The sequence below is a fragment of the Podarcis raffonei genome, chromosome 18 (assembly GCF_027172205.1).
Source record: "Podarcis raffonei isolate rPodRaf1 chromosome 18, rPodRaf1.pri, whole genome shotgun sequence".
Lineage (NCBI taxonomy): Eukaryota > Metazoa > Chordata > Lepidosauria > Squamata > Lacertidae > Podarcis > Podarcis raffonei.
This window is the reverse complement of record NC_070619.1, coordinates 3,386,833-3,402,642: the sequence shown is the minus strand read 5'-3', so window position 1 is coordinate 3,402,642 and position 15,810 is coordinate 3,386,833.

Genomic DNA, 15,810 nt, shown 5'->3' with positions numbered 1-15,810 from the left:
GACTCCCTGGTCCTGAATGGGGTCACTGTGCCCCTGAAGGACCAGGTGTGCAGTCTGGGGGTCATTTTGGACTCACAGCTGTCCATGGAGGTCCAGGTTAGTTCTGTATCCAGGGCATCTGTCTACCAGCTCCGTCTGGTACGCAGGCTGAGACCCTCCCTGCCGGCTGTCTGTCTTGCCAGAGTGGTACATGCTCTGGTTATCTCCCGCTTGGACTACTGCAATGAGCTCTATGTGGGGCTACCTTTGAAGGTGACCCGGAAACTACAACTAATCCAGAATGCGGCAGCCAGACTGGTGACTGGGAGCGGCTGCCGAGACCACATAACACCGGTCCTGAAAGACCTACATTGGCTCCCGGTATGTTTCCGAGCACAATTTGAAGTGTTGGTGCTGACCTTTAAAGACCTAAACAGCCTCAGCCCTGAGGTCCAGCTCTGAGGGTCTTCTGCTGGTTCCCTCACTGCGAGGAGTGAAGCTACAGAGAACCAGGCAGAGGTGGTGGTAGCACCCTCCCAGTGGAACGCCCTCCCATCCGATGTCGAGGAGATGAACAACTATACGACTTTCAGAAGACATCTCAAGGCAGCCCTGTATAGGGAAGTTTTTAATGGCTGATATTTTACTGTGTCTTTAATATTTCGTTGGGATCCGCCCACAGTAGCTGGGGCAACCCAGTCAGATGGGCAGCATATAAATATAATAATCAGTGCTATTTTTCTAGGAAAATAGGTGCCGGAACTCACCATGAACTCCTCTCTCATTCTCTTATAATGGCAATGGCGTCCACCTGAGAGGTGCAGAGTTATGGCTGAAAAATGTTGTTCTTCTACTTTCAGCAGCCAGAAGCATCATAGCCAGACACTGGAGAGACCTGTCAGGAGTAAGCATGGACCAATGGTACCAAATAGTATTGGAAACAGCCTCCCTAGAAAAATTAACCAATAAACTGAAACTGACATGGGGGACAAATAGAAGAAGACACCTTCACCCCGGTCTGGCTCCCCTTTATCACATACACAGCCCAACAAGACAAGGACAAAAATCCACCAACAGCATACAAATCAGAATGGCTAACCTGGTCCAAAACACAATCGACTATATGGAAATGGCTGAGATGACTGGCAGAATCCGAGACCAGGGAGAAGAGTTGGTGGAAGAAGATTGGAGGAAATTTAAAATTTATTTACAGAAGTATTGTAAAATGTATGAATGTTGATGACATTGAATTAAAATGAAGGGGTTCTAGTAACAAGAGATAAAAATTTGAAATTTGGGAGGTAAAATAAATAAGGATAAAGTAGTAGGATACGAATTTGCTGAACTAATTGTTAAAAAGGGATATAAAAAAGGGAGGCGTGAGGAAGTCAGGAAAATAAGTTAATTGAAGGTGAATAATTGGAAAAGAGTGATTTGTGTTTTTCTTATTCTACTTTTTGAGTGTTGATTGTCTTTTTTTTGTTTTCTTGTTAAATGTTTGTATTTTATGTATCGTGACAGTTTGTATTGTTGTGTTTTATATTTTCTTTGTGTTTTTATTGTTCTACTTTTCTATTGTTAAACTTAATAAAATATTACTTTAAAAAAAAATAACCTGGTCCAAAACACCCACCCACCCCACTCACACATAATAATAATAATAATAATTTATTATTTATACCCCACCCATCTGGCTGGGCCTCCCCAGCCACTCTGGGCGGCTTCCATAAAAACCAAAAATACAGTTAAATATCACACGTTAAAAACTTCCCTGAACAGGGCTGCCTTAAGATGTCTTCTGAATGTCAGGTAGTTGTTTATCGCTTTGACATCTGCTGGGAGGGCGTTCCACAGGGCGGGCGCCACTACCGAGAAGGCCCTCTGCCTGGTTCCCTGTAACCTTACTTCTCGCAGGGAGGGAACCGCCAGAAGGCCCTCGGCGCTGGACCTCAGCATCCGGGCTGAGCGATGGGGGTGGAGACGCTCCTTCAGGTATACTGGACCGAGGCCGTTCAGGGCTTTAAAGGTCAGCACCAACACTTTGAATTGTGCTCGGAAACGTACTGGGAGCCAATGTAGGTCTTTCAAGACCAGTGTTATGTGGTCTCGGCGGCCGCCCCCAGTCACCAGTCTAGCTGAAAACAAAGGCCACCACAGCCAACCACAAATGAACAGCCACACCCTGGGCCAGGGGTTCTCAACCTGTGGGTCCCCAGATGTTGTTGGACTACAACTCCCATCATCCCTGAGCTCTGGCCTTGCTAGCTAGGGGTGATGGGAGTTGTAGTTCAACCACATATGGGGACCCACAGGTTGAGAGAGGCTGCCCTAGGCCAACCCCAACCTCTCTCACCACCAAAGGAACACAAGCGAACAGCAGAGAACCTGCACAAGCGACGCTGACACCAAACCCCACATATATTAAGTAAAATAGGAACATCGCCACCCGACCCCCCATCTCCCCCCCACTTCTTTCCCCCTCTTCTTCCTAAAGTCTCAACAAATGAAACTGATTTGTAAAAATGTTACATGGGGGGGGGGGGGAATACGAGAGAGAGAGGCACTGCACACACTTTTGTAAATCAACAAAATATTTAATTTTTTAAAAAGTTGTTGTGATTATTATTATCTCTTTTAATATGCATTATAAAATAAAAGAATAAATCTTTCTCACACACACCCAACACACACTGCCTCTCATCCGTCACATTCAGGGGACCCCACAGCACACTTCACACACACACCCCAGGCAGGGGAAAAAGTCATTTCTGTTGCAACACAGAGGATTCAGTCACTCGTGGCTTCCCAGGATACAAGAATATTTCAGCTGCTTGGAGGAGAGAAAGAGAGAGACTCTCATTCCAGCAGCAGTTCCAAAGTTTGAACTCACGCCCCCTCGCCTCTTTCTCCATCGCGTGTGGCGACCTCTGCCCTCTTGCCTTGCCAGCGGAGTTACCATTTGACCTTCCTGGACTCTGGAACGCAGGCGAAGGAAGGGGGTGAGAGGCGCCCGATAAAGGGAGGGGGCACCCACCCACCGGGCTGGGCAGTTGTGGAGAAACATCTGTTGGGATGTTGCCAAGCAGGGGAAGTTGCTGGGCGGGGGGGGGGTGGACACACCAGGCACTAGGACGAAGAATGGCAAGTAGCCTGCACCCCTCTGCAGAACGTGGCCTGCCAATGCAAAGGTTTCCTTCTGCAAAATGGGCTCATTGGGGAGCAGAAAGACAGACTCAAAAACCCCATCTGCACAACCATGCAGCTTTTGACAGCCATGGCTTCCCCCAAGGAACCACGGGAACTGTAGTTTGTCCAGGGTGCTGAGGGTTCTTAAGGTAAAGGTAAAGGGACCCCTGACCATTAGGTCCAGTCGTGGCCGACTCTGGGGTTGTAGCACTCATCTCGCTTTATTGGGCGAGGGAGCCGGCGTACAGCTTCTGAGTCATGTGGCCAGCAGGACTAAGCCGCTTCTGGAGAACCAGAGCAGCGCATGGAAACACCGTTTACCTTCCTGTCGGAGCGGTACCTACTTATCTACTTGCACTTTGACATACTTTCGAACTGCTAGGTTGGCAGGAGCAGGGACCGAGCAACGGGAGCTCACCCCGTGGCAGGGATTCGAACTGCTGACCTTCTGATCTGCAAGTCCTAGGCTCTGTGGTTTAACCCACCGCGTCACCCGCGTCCCTTAGGAGACCCTTAGGAGGGTTCTTAGTGCCCTCCGACAGCTACAGTTCCCAGCGTCGTCTAATACCTGGATTTGGCAAAATACTGGTTTGCAGAAGGCAGAATGGTTGGCTTTTAATACTATATTTAGCTGCAGGACAGGGAACCGGAAACATTTCTCTCTTTTTCTCTCTCTTTCACTTTTTACTTTTCTTCCTTCTGCCCCTGTTCCTTTTCAGACTAAGTAGCTGTTTTATTTCAGTGTGATGTTATTATTAGAGACTCTCCCGTTGTCCGTATTTTCCAGGGGGCAGTCCCAGATTCGCTGAAGCCATCCCGGTTTCTGATCTGATCCAGGAACGTCCCTCTTTCCTCAGGATGTCCCCATTTTCATCGGGAAAATGTTGGAGGGTCTGGAGTTATGCGACCCCCCGAGCCAAGGAGATAAGCAACTATACGACCTTTAGAAGACATCTGAAGGCAGCCCTGGGCAGGGAAGTTTTTTCATGTTTCATGTTTCCTTATGTTTTTTCATTTGTTGGAAGCCGCCCAAAGTGACTGCAGCAACTCAGTCAGATAAGCAGGGTATAAATATTATTATTATTATTATTATTATTATTATTATTATTATTTTCATTAAACAAATGTTTGAGGCATTCCCAGTCCTACCAGAGAGAAATGCACGCTCTTCAAGGCGACCCATCAATGTTTGTATTTTGGGGGGGGGCACAATTAAAGGGCATCCCACATAAGGACTGGGGGCCGTTTTGTGGGCTCCTCCACCCTTATTCCGAATAGGATTCCTCGCAAGAAAAGGGAAAAGTTGACAGCTATGAAGAGCAGAAGCTGGATGTGGGGGGGACTGGTCGCCCTCCCCCTTTTCCACCGCAAACCCCTTTTCATCAGCGCCCCCCCTCCTCGCTCAAGCTTGACCTCCCCACACAAAGCTCTTGCCCCCAATTTGAATCAGAAAAGGGAGCTGGAGCAGAGAGCAGTGACCTTCAACCTGGGGGTCAAACCCTCCATCCCGGCTGTCAGGATGGGGCGGGGGGGGGAGACCCAGGCCACGTTCCCCTGGGAAACCTACTGCGGAGAGGGGGGTGTTGTTTGGGGAGGGGGGAGAAGGGGCCTGGGGATGGGGGGAGGAAGGGCAATGGGGAAGTAACACCCCCCCCCCAGCCTCCTTCCGTCCCTCGCAAAAGCCAGGATGAGGGGAATAGGGATGGATCAAATGGGGGGAGGGAATGCAACAAGCCCCCAAGGATTGGTGGCTGTCGTGTCTGAGCTGGGGAGTCCACAGGGAGCCTGGCTTCTGCAGAGGGGGTGGAATGAAGGATCGCTGGGGGGTGGGACAGACAGACAGATAGCCGGAGGGGCAAGGATCAATCGATGTGCGCCCATGTGGCCGATGTCTAGGGGAAGGAGGGAGACAAAGGAGCGCTGTGCGAATTAGAGGAGGGGCAGATATCTGGGGAATGGAGGGGGTTGAGAATGCAGAGACCCCCAAAGAGATAGAGGAAGACATACAATCAGAATGGCTGTTGGATCAGGCAAATGGCCCACCAAGTCACAGAACGGTAAAGGTAAAGGGTAAAGGGGACTCCTGACCACTAGGTCCAGTCGTGACCGACTCTGGAGTTGCGGCGCTCATCTCGCTTTACTGGCCTATGGAGCCGGCGTACAGCTTATGGGTCATGTGGCCAGCATGACTAAGCTGCTTCTGGCGAACCAGAGCAGCGCACGGAAACGCCGTTTACCTTCCCGCCAGAGTGGTACCTATTTATCTACTTGCACTCTGAGGTGCTTTTGAACTGCTAGGTTGGCAGGAGCAGGGACCGAGCAATGGGAGCTCACCCTGTTGTGGGGATTCGAACCGCCGACCTTCTGATCGGCAAGTCCTAGGCTCTGTGGTTTAACCCACAGCACCACCCATGTCCCTCACAGAATGGTAGAGTTGGAATAATTATTATTATTTATTTATACCCCGCCCATCTGGCTGGGCTTCCCCAGCCACTCTGTACGGTTTCCAACAAAATATTAAAATACCGTAATACATCAAACATTAAAAGCTTCCCTAAACAGGGCTGCCTTCAGGTGTCTTCTAAAAGTCTGGTAGTTGTTGTTCTCTTTGACATCTGGTGGGAGGGCGTTCCACAGGGCGGGCGCCACTACCGAGAAGGCCCTCTGCCTGGTTCCCAGTAACTTGGCTTCTCGCAGTGAGGGAACCGCCAGAAGGCCCTCGGTGCCAGACCTCAGTGTCTGGGCTGAGTGATGGGGGTGGAGACGCTCCTTCAGAAAGGGACCCCCGAGGGTGATACAGTCCATCCAGTTGGGCAAGAATCTCAACTCAAGCATCCATGACAGATGGCTATCCAACCTCTGCTTAAAAACCTCCAAAGATGGAGAGTCCACAACTTTCTGAGGAGGACCATTCCACTGTCAAAAGGCTCTTGCCGCAGTAGAAAGTTCTTCCAAATGTTTCTTCAGAATCTCCTTTCTTGTCACAGGTTCGAGTCCTACCCTCCAGAGCAGGAGGAAACAAGCTGGTTCCCCCTTCTACACGACAGCCCCTTGAGATATTTGAAGATGGCTCTCAGTCTCCTCTTTCCAGGCTAGACACCCCCAGCAAACTCTTCTCGCAGCGGCCAAAGAGATGTCTGCAGAAAATCAGGAAGCAGGATTCGAACCCTCTCCCGTTCCGTGGCTTCTGGCAAGTGACCCTCACTCCAACTCTCTGGTGAATCTTGAGCATAGCTAAGAGAGCCATTAAGGCAACATGATTAGAGGCTAGGTCCTGGAGATTAGGGTTCAACCCCCCATTTGGACATGAAGCTCATTGGGTGAAGCCCAACAGGGTTGTTGTGGGGGCTAAAGAGGGTTGCCATTTGCCTGGAATTCCCCAGACATTGCCAGGATTAGACCGTCGGAAACAGTGTCCCGGCGGAAATCGCTGAAACGTCCCAGAAAATCCGGATGTATGGCAACCCATGTCATAAGTGTTGATTTAGACGAATTTCAATAAAAATAGCTCAAAAAATTATATTTATTTAGGGTTGGGCGGGGAGGAAGATCAAGGGCTAAATGAGGAGGAACGAACCATGTGCACCACCTGGAGCTCCTTTGAGAGGAAGGTGAGGTACAAATGCAAGTGAACAAACAAGAGTCAGAGCTCAAGGAGCTCAAGTTCAGTGTGGCAGGAACTCTCTGCCAGGAGCCAGCCAGCAGCAAATCACACCATGCAAGTACAATCTGCACAGATGCAGAGAAGCTCATGCGCATGGATCAGTTGCTGGGGATGAAAGTCCCTGCCTCCCCACATCTGTCTAAGTTCCCTGCTTTCCAGGGCTTTCCCCCAAGCAATCAGAGACTATGCCTGCCTGCAGCCAACCTCTCCTCTGTCCTTTTCATGCCTCTCCTGGTTCTGGGAGACCAGAGGGGAGGGGAATTGGTTGCAACAGAGAGAGAGATAAAACTTTATTCGCATTAGCCAATGGCCATAGCAACAGTAAAATGTCACAGTATACGCAGAAAAGGAAATTTGATATAAGAGCACGATTCAAAGTCCTGAATCAGCAGTCAGTTAGTGGCCCTTATTCTGATTGCCCCTGCTATGAACCCAGCAACCTTTGCTGTTACCTGCTCATTTTGATCTGATAGAAGAAAGGACATTGTGGCAGTGGTTGAGCGCCCTGGGATGGTTAGGACAAGCGGGGTGATGCTCTCGTTCCTCAGGTCTTTGTAGAGAGTGCAGGACAGGAGGACGTGTGTTGCTGTTTCGGTGCTACCATCTCCACGGGGCAAAGACGTTTCTCAGGCGGGATCTTTTGGAATCGACCCTCAAGTACCGCAGACGGCAAAACACCCAGTCTTGCAAGTGTAAAAGCACGTCTGTATTTTGGGATACTAAGTTTGTGCAGATATGGGGCCAGAGAATCAAAATGGAGAGGTGGAAAATGAACATACCAAGGGCAGAATTTCCTTATAGTGGCCAGGTTGTTCTGATGCTCGATATCTTTTAGACGTCGACCAATTAGACTGTTTGCTTTAGTGGGGCCCATAGCGAGTAGGTGTTGTGGGGATCAGCCACAAGAGGGAAGTTTTTGATAGCGGGTTTTAAGCCAGGCACTTTTATGGGAGTCTTGAAGTACTAGGGATAGTAAACCGGGGGGATTTGAGTTTAGGCGGAGCCAGAAGTTAAGAGTTCTTTGCCAAGTCCGTACTTCTACTGAAGGGAGTCTTGCCTCCAGTCTCAATGATGCGTTTGGGATGCATGGCGGTACAGAAAAAATCCTGGTTGCAGCAAAATGGGGAGACATCTTTGACTTTTTACCAGCCAGACTTCCTCTCTGCCTCCTGGCCTCCCTCCTGTCCTGCCTCAGCTTCTGCCTCCAATTCTGGACTGCTCTCTGCCACAGACTCTCCCCACTCACTAAACCCCGTTGCCTCCTCAGCTTCCGCCACCTCCTCTTCCCAGTCTTCTCCCTCTGCCTACTCATTGTCGCCCCACTACTAATCCCCGGGCTCTGAGCCTTCTCCCCTTGGGCATCCCCCAGCTGGTTCCTCCCACCATTCCACTCACCCAGCAGTTCCCTCTCCCAGCCTCAGTCTTCCGACCTGCAGTACGGGTATAATGGGCCTGCGGTGCCTTGTTGTTGCAGGACTGCAGCGCTGCACATAACTGCTTGGAACATTTTAAGTGCTTTTAAGTTACAGGTGTAAGTCACTGAAACCGGTTTAATCTGCAAGGGTATAATCCAGGCAGCTGTTCCCAATACAGGCCCCGCAGCTGAGTTTCTCCTGAGCCTAGAGGGAGAACGGGTGCTCTTTGCTGCTCTCGGGAAATGGCAAAGTTAAGCCTTGCTGGCATTTTTGCACCTTCCATCAGAAACGAAATCTAACCCACAAGCCCTGCTCTCTGTAGACCATCAAAGGGGGTGGGTGGGGTGGTTCACCACACAATCATGTCCCACGCATGCACACACACACACACACACACGCTTCCCTGCCCACATTTCCATCTGAAAGCCACGCCATCCTCGAATCAGCTGCCCTTTGACACTTGGACCCTGGCTGGCGACAATGAAAAGCTTCAAAGAATGTTTGCAGGAAGGAAAATTAATAGCTTTTTGTCCCGTCCCCGCTTCTCTCCTCGAAGATGGATTTCTCTAGCCCCCCTAGCCAAACAGAGGGAGTGTCAAGAAAACATGACCGCCGGCCAGATTCCATCCTAACGTGCAGGGATGATGGTCTGTGTGCAATTTCCCCCTGTATGCACTGTTCATCCCTGTATAATTCCATTCCCCAACTCTTTCCTCCTCCTGCATTCCTTTCCCAAAAGCCGCCTAACCTTCCCAGGCGATGCAAAAGTTTACAACTGCCCTGGGAATTCGGAAAAGGCCAAAAATTTTGGGTTTTCTTTGTTTGGTTTTGATTAATAAATAAATGAGGGTTTGCAAATGCAGGAAAAAAGGAGGCGAGGGTATTTCACGGCCTACAGAAACGTCCCACAGAGTTTTGCCAAAGCCGTCGTGCAACGCCTTGCCAAATTCATAGGCAAAACAACACAAAGATGAAGCATTTATGAGGCCCGACAGCCAGGAATTTCTCATCCAGCCTTTCCTAACATCAGCAGCCGGGGGAAAGAGTGTTGCATTTCACATTTCCTTCAAGAAGCGGTTAATTTTATTTTATAATCGATACTTTTATTATTGCTGATCATTTTTGATTATTTGTCATCGTTTAAAATGATCACCCGCCCTTCACCCAGAGTTCCCTTTTAAAAACGTGGCGTTAATATTAAAGCAGAATCTTAGAAACAGTTTTGCAATTGCAAAACTTAGAAGCTGCACCTTGAGGGTGGAAAGGCAAAGCAGGGGGGAGCTGCATCATCAAATAATTAATAATAATAATAATAATAATAATAATAATAATAATAATAATACCCCGCCCATCTAACAGGGTTCCCCCAGCCACTCTGGGCAGCTTCCAACATATATAAATAAAATAAAACATTAAACATTAAAAATCTTCCTTCTACAGGGCTGTCTTCAGATGTCTTCTAAAGGTTGCCTAGTTACTCATATCCTTGGCGCAAGGATCGCATAACTCCAGACCAGGCAACCCCAAACCCAGCCCTCCAGATATTTTTGGGACCACAATTCCCATCATCCCTGACCGCTGGTACTGTTAGCTAGGGATGATGGGAGTTGTAGTCCCAAAATATCTCTGATGAAAATAGGGACACCCTAAGGGAAAGCAGGACGTTCCGGGATCAAATTCTGGGATGCGGGTGGCGCTGTGGTCTAAACCACAGAGCCTAGGACTTGCCGATCAGAAGGTCGGCGGTTCAAATCCCTGCGATGGGGTGAGCTCCCGTTGCTCGGTCCCAGCTCCTGCCAACCTAGCAGTTCGAAAGCACGTCCAAGTGCAAGTAGATAAATAGGTACCGCTCCGTCAGGAAGGTAAATGGCGTTTCCATGCGCTGTCCTGGTTTCGCCAGAAGCGGCTTAGTCATGCTGGCCACATGACCCAGAAGCTGTACGCCGGCTCCCTCGGCCAATAAAGCGAGATGAGCGCCGCAACCCCAGAGTCAGCCACGACTGGACCTAATGGCCAGGGGTCCCTTTACCTTTACCTCCTATCTCCTCTCAGTCTCCTCTTTTCCAGGCTAAACATACCCAGCTTCCTTCAACTGTTCCTCATCAGGCTTGGCTTCCAGACCTCCAAAATCTTAATATGTGTATCGGGAATGTTTTGAGAATGTGAAATATCCCTTTCGGCTGAAAGGCAGTCCCTATCGTGAGATCTTAAACACGCTTTCCCAAGGCCTCCATCCTGCTCCAACCCCCCCCAACCCCCCCTACCCCTTCACTCTTGGCCTGACCTCCAAATTTGGGGTTGGGGGGAGAGCTTGACCTCTGCTATCAGATTCCCTATATTTGGGTGTGTGCGTGGAATTTTAATTAGCATAAGATAAATCAGCCCGGAAGGGGGGAATCAAGTCTAGCAGCGTGGGAGGAGGGGACAAAAAGGCAGACTGGGGTTTTTTGGAGGGGGGGTCAGTTTGGCCACGACCCCTGGATTTGGTACCCAGCCAGGAGTCTGGTTTCGAAAACTTCTCCTTTGTGGGGGTCACTGACTCCGTTGTCTAGCGAATATTTATCAAACCCCTGGCTCTCACCTTTGATCTTGCTGACAGCGGTGAACATTTTTTTTTTTCAAAAAAGAGGGTTGTTTGGGGGGGGGGAGAAGGGGGTTGTCCGAGAATTCAGATGATAAGGGTCAGGAGCTATGAAGGGAGGCTAAGGGTCACCTCCTAGGAAGCAAGAAGAAAAAAAATCAAACCAAGGGTTTGATTGATTTATATATTGTTTTTTATTATTTTCTCTGGACTTCAGGGTTTTATTTGCATTGGGTCACATCCAGCAAAGCTTGGGTCACATCCAGCAAATCTTGACTCACAGTAGAAAAATGGACCTAAGGCAGTCCGTTTGTCATGGATTCTTTTGTTGAGATTCCTGCAAGGCAGGGGGTGGAATAGATGGCCCCCGGAGGTCCCTTGCAACTACACAATTTCTATGATTCTAGAATTCTAGGGCCTACTCTAAGTAGGACTTAGGTGTGTGTGGGTTTAAGCCTGTTTTTTCTCAGTATGGTTGCCAGAAAAATAAATTAAGAGTGGCAGAAGATGGGGGGGGCACCAACAAAGCAATGTTTTGTGTGATGTTAAAAAAAAACCATAGTGTTGGAAGGGACCCAAAGGTCATCTAGCCCAACCCGCTGAAATGCAGGAATCTTTCGCCCAACATGGGTCTCGAACCCACAACCCTGAGATTAAAAATCTCACGCTCTACCAGCGGTTATTTCTGTATTCGCCTGCTTTTGCCAACGTTTGTGCGGTTTTATTTCTGTGTCTTCGCTTGCCGACTCTTGATTGCAAATCGCTACGGGATTCACACGTTCAGTAAACCTGAATCTCTATGTCCTCATCAGCAACCTCAATCTTTGTTCTTGGTTAATGACTGAACTGGCGATTGCGTAGAAGGTTGTCCACACTCTGAGTCCGCCTATTGAAATTGGAGGACGGGATTCATTCAAGGCCCATTCATTAAAATGCTTAAAAACCTGGTGACTTCAGTAGGTTTACATGGAGTATGACTCTTGTGCAAAGGCGCCCCCCGGTGGATGTCAGCAGTCTGGCTTCTTCCTCCTCCTCTCTTTATTATTATTATTATTTATTGAATTTATATACTGGTTTTCGAAACCAGACCCGGAGGTCTCAAGGTGGTTCAGAGAACAAAATCAAAACGTAAAATCACAAAATATATAATCAAAATAAAAACAACAACCCAATAACTCCCCCCGCCCTCATTATGACGATCCTGTGAAGCTTATACAGTGGTACCTCTGGTTGCGAACAGGATCCGTTCCGGAGGCCCATTCGCAACATGAAAAGCACGCAACCTGAAGCGCCGTATCTGCGCAGGTGCGCGGCGCGATTTGGCGCTTGTGCACATGTGCGAAGCGTGATTTAGCACTTCTGTGCGAGCGGTGAAACCCGGAAGTACAGTGGTACCTCGAGTTAAGTACTTAATTCGTTCTGGAGGTCTGTTCTTAACCTGAAACGGTTCATAACCTGAAGCCCCACTTTAGCTAATGGGGACTCCTGCTGCTGCCGTGCGATTTCTGTTCTCATCCTGAAGCAAAGTTCTTAATCCGAGGTATTATTTCTGGGTTAGCGGAGTCTGTAACCTGAAGCGTCTGTAACCTGAGGTACCACTATAACCCTTTCCGGAACTTCCAGGTCGCCACGGGACGCAACCTGAAGAAAGTAACATGAAGCAAACGTAACATGAGCTATGACTGTATGGGAATTTTTTTGTGTGTATTTGGGGGAAATTTGGGGCAGTTTCTGCACATGCCGTAGAGGGACGTGAGAGACAGGTGGGGCTCATCCATCTGGAAAGGGAGCCCATCTAGGAGAAGGAGAACTCTGACCCTAAACCTCCGCCGCCTTGCAGGATATTTTCAGGAGAAGGAAAACCTAAACCTACACAAATCAGGAGCGGAGTCCCTTTCATTATTTATTTTTTAAATAATCTTTATTAATTTAAATTACAAATTTAATTTACAAAGAATTTACAACCTGATACTACAAAAAGAAAATTAAAGAAAAAACAATTAAGGAAAAAAGAAAAGAAGAAAATACAAAAAAAGAAAGAAAAAGCAAATTTACGTAGAAAAAAATTAATCTTCCTAATTAATACTTAATTAAACACTTAAAAGAAAAAAGACTTCTAACAAAACGAGTCTTCCAGTCATTCTCACTGTACTGTTTATACTGTCGTTTTTGCCGCACAGTTTTATATTCTTCAGTATTGTTCCCGTCTACTCCGCAAACGGTATTTGTGTATACATGTGTCACTCAAGTTCGGCTAATATGGTGTGATTGGTACAATATGATCTGATATAATCCTTAAATATTCTCCATTCTCCAAATATTTTCTGGTTCAATACTAGGAGCGGAGTCCCTAAGGCAGTTGGATGGCACCTTGTACGCCGCCTTCCGCCAACTCCAGCCCAGCTGGTGCCAAACATTTTGCTCTGCTTTCCTTGGGACCACATCAGCCGGACCAAGAGGGGGGTCTCAATGTCTGGGTAGCCCAGGACCTCCAGACACACTGCCCAGGATTGTGCCCAACGGAGGTCACTTCAGTGCTGTGAAAGCAGCAGTTTGGCTTCACCCCTGAAGACGCACTCTGTTGCCCCTAGAGACAGACAGATGCCAATCAGAAAACTTTGTTAGCATCCCCAAACTCGGCCCTCCAGATGTTTTGGGACTACAACTCCCATCATCCCTAGCTAGCAGGACCAGTGGTCAGGGATGATGGGGATTGTAGTCCCAAAACAGCTGGCGGGCCGAGTTTGGGGTTGCCTGGCTTATACCTTGGTTCTCAAATGCATTGTTTCCCAAACGCCAAAAACTCTGAAGTAAGTGTTCTGGTTTTCGAACGTTTTTCGGAAGCCAAACATCCAATGCGGCTGTTGGCTATTGTTTCCGGGGCGCCTGCACCAATCAGAAGCTGCAGCTTCGTTTTCGAACATTTCAAAAATCAAACGGACTTCCAGAACGGATTAAGTTTGGCGCTTTTGTTTTTGCTGTTTATTTAGCGTTTTAGTTTTTGAGGCTTTTTTGGTTAATTTGTTTTTGTGACTATGTGCAACCCTACTGATTGATTGATTGATTGATTGTGTGACTGCGGAAATGGATAAAAGCCCCCCATCCAAACAATGACTAACATCAGTGCAGGTAAGAAAAAATAAGAATTTTAATTTGTATCATCTACAATACTGCCTTCTTTATTTTATAGTGCAGCACATTGATGGTTGCTTTCATTTTATGGATCAATGGTCTTGTTAGATAGTAAAATCCATGTTAAATTGCTGTTTTAGGGGTGCGTTTTTTAAAGCCTGGAATGGATTAATCTGTTTTGCATTACTTTCTTGGGAAAGTGCGCCTTGGTTTTGGAACGGACTTCTGGAACAGATTAAGTTTGAGAACCAAGGTACCACTGTACGCCATGCTTCCATTTGCATCAGGAAACAAGGGGAGAATTGGTAGTAAAGTCATACCCTCCAACATTTATCCGATTAAAATAGGGACATCAATAATAATAATAATAATAATAATAATAATAATAATAATAATAATAATAATACCTTGCCCATAAGGGTTGCCCCAACCACTCTGGGTGGCTTCCAACAGAAATTTAAACAGAAGAGAACATTAAACTTTAAAACTTCCCTATCCAGGGCTGCCTTCAGATGTCTTCTATTTTTATTTTTATTTTTATTATTTTTTTTATAAATATTTATTGAAGTTTTCAAAAAATAAAGAAAAAACAAAAAAAAACAATTAAAAACACATAAAATTTACATCCTTTCTTTCAATAACCAATTTCCTTGACTTTCCCACACCTCCCCTTCTTGTATTCCAGTTCCAATTTTTAGCTCAGCAAGTTCTTGTCCCCAAATTTTACCTTATTATATTTAATTCATTTTAGTTAACCAATTTTAACTTATAAACCTCAGTCTTTATACATCAGTACTTATTCTTAAAAGTCTTTTTCTAAGGTCGACCCCAATTCCCTTCCACGAATTCCCCATTTTTATATTAGTAGCAAAACAGAATAAAAGGAAACAGAGTATAATTGTACACCCTTTGAATTCCCAAAGCCCCCCCCCTTTCCCGGTTTCGAACCCCAGCAAATGTCCATCAGTCTATCTGCTGTCAGCCTGGCGACCTCACGTCCGAGGCTCTTAATTCTCTCTCAATTCCTCTCTGCCGGTTTTTTTGATAGTACTTTGTATTGGAAACCAGATCTCGAAGAAGCTCTGTCCCAATAAGGTCCATGTTTCTTCCAGCCAGACCTCCATATTTAAAAGTGGAGCCGAAATTTCTATTTTTATTTAATAATTTTTATTGGAATTTTATTTACAACATAACATAACCCCCCCACCCCACCCCCAATACACAATCCACCCTCATTAAATGTGAACATAACATACAATGAGCATAACATACAGCAATACAAACAACCAAATAAAAGACTTCCTTTATCCCGTATCCGGCTTCCTTATTTACTTCTTATAAACTGTTTCCTTAATGAATAATTATTAAGATTTTTCTAATTATAACTTAAATATCCACAAAGTCTCCTGCAGACATTAATCGAAACAAGTCCAGGTATGTATTTTAGGGCACTGTTTTGTGAAGTATTCTCTGAACTTTCCCCATGCTTTTTGAAACTCTTGTCAAGTGTGATCTCTAATTGCCTCTGTTAATCTAGCCAATTCAATATACTCTAACAGTTTGTCTTGCCATTCCTTATTTGTTGGCACAGTTTCTTTTTTCCAGTTTTTAGCAATTAGGATCCTTGCTGCTCCTGTGGCATAGAGGAATATTTTATGATCTTCTCTTGCTATACCTGTGTCCATTCAGATTTCTATAATAATAATAATAATAATAATAATAATAATAATAATTTTTATTTATACCCCGCCCTTCCCAGATCAAAAACTGGGCTCAGGGCAGCTAACAACAAATTTAAAACACTTAATTTATAAAAACAGCATAAAATACAGTATAAAAACATGAATAACAAT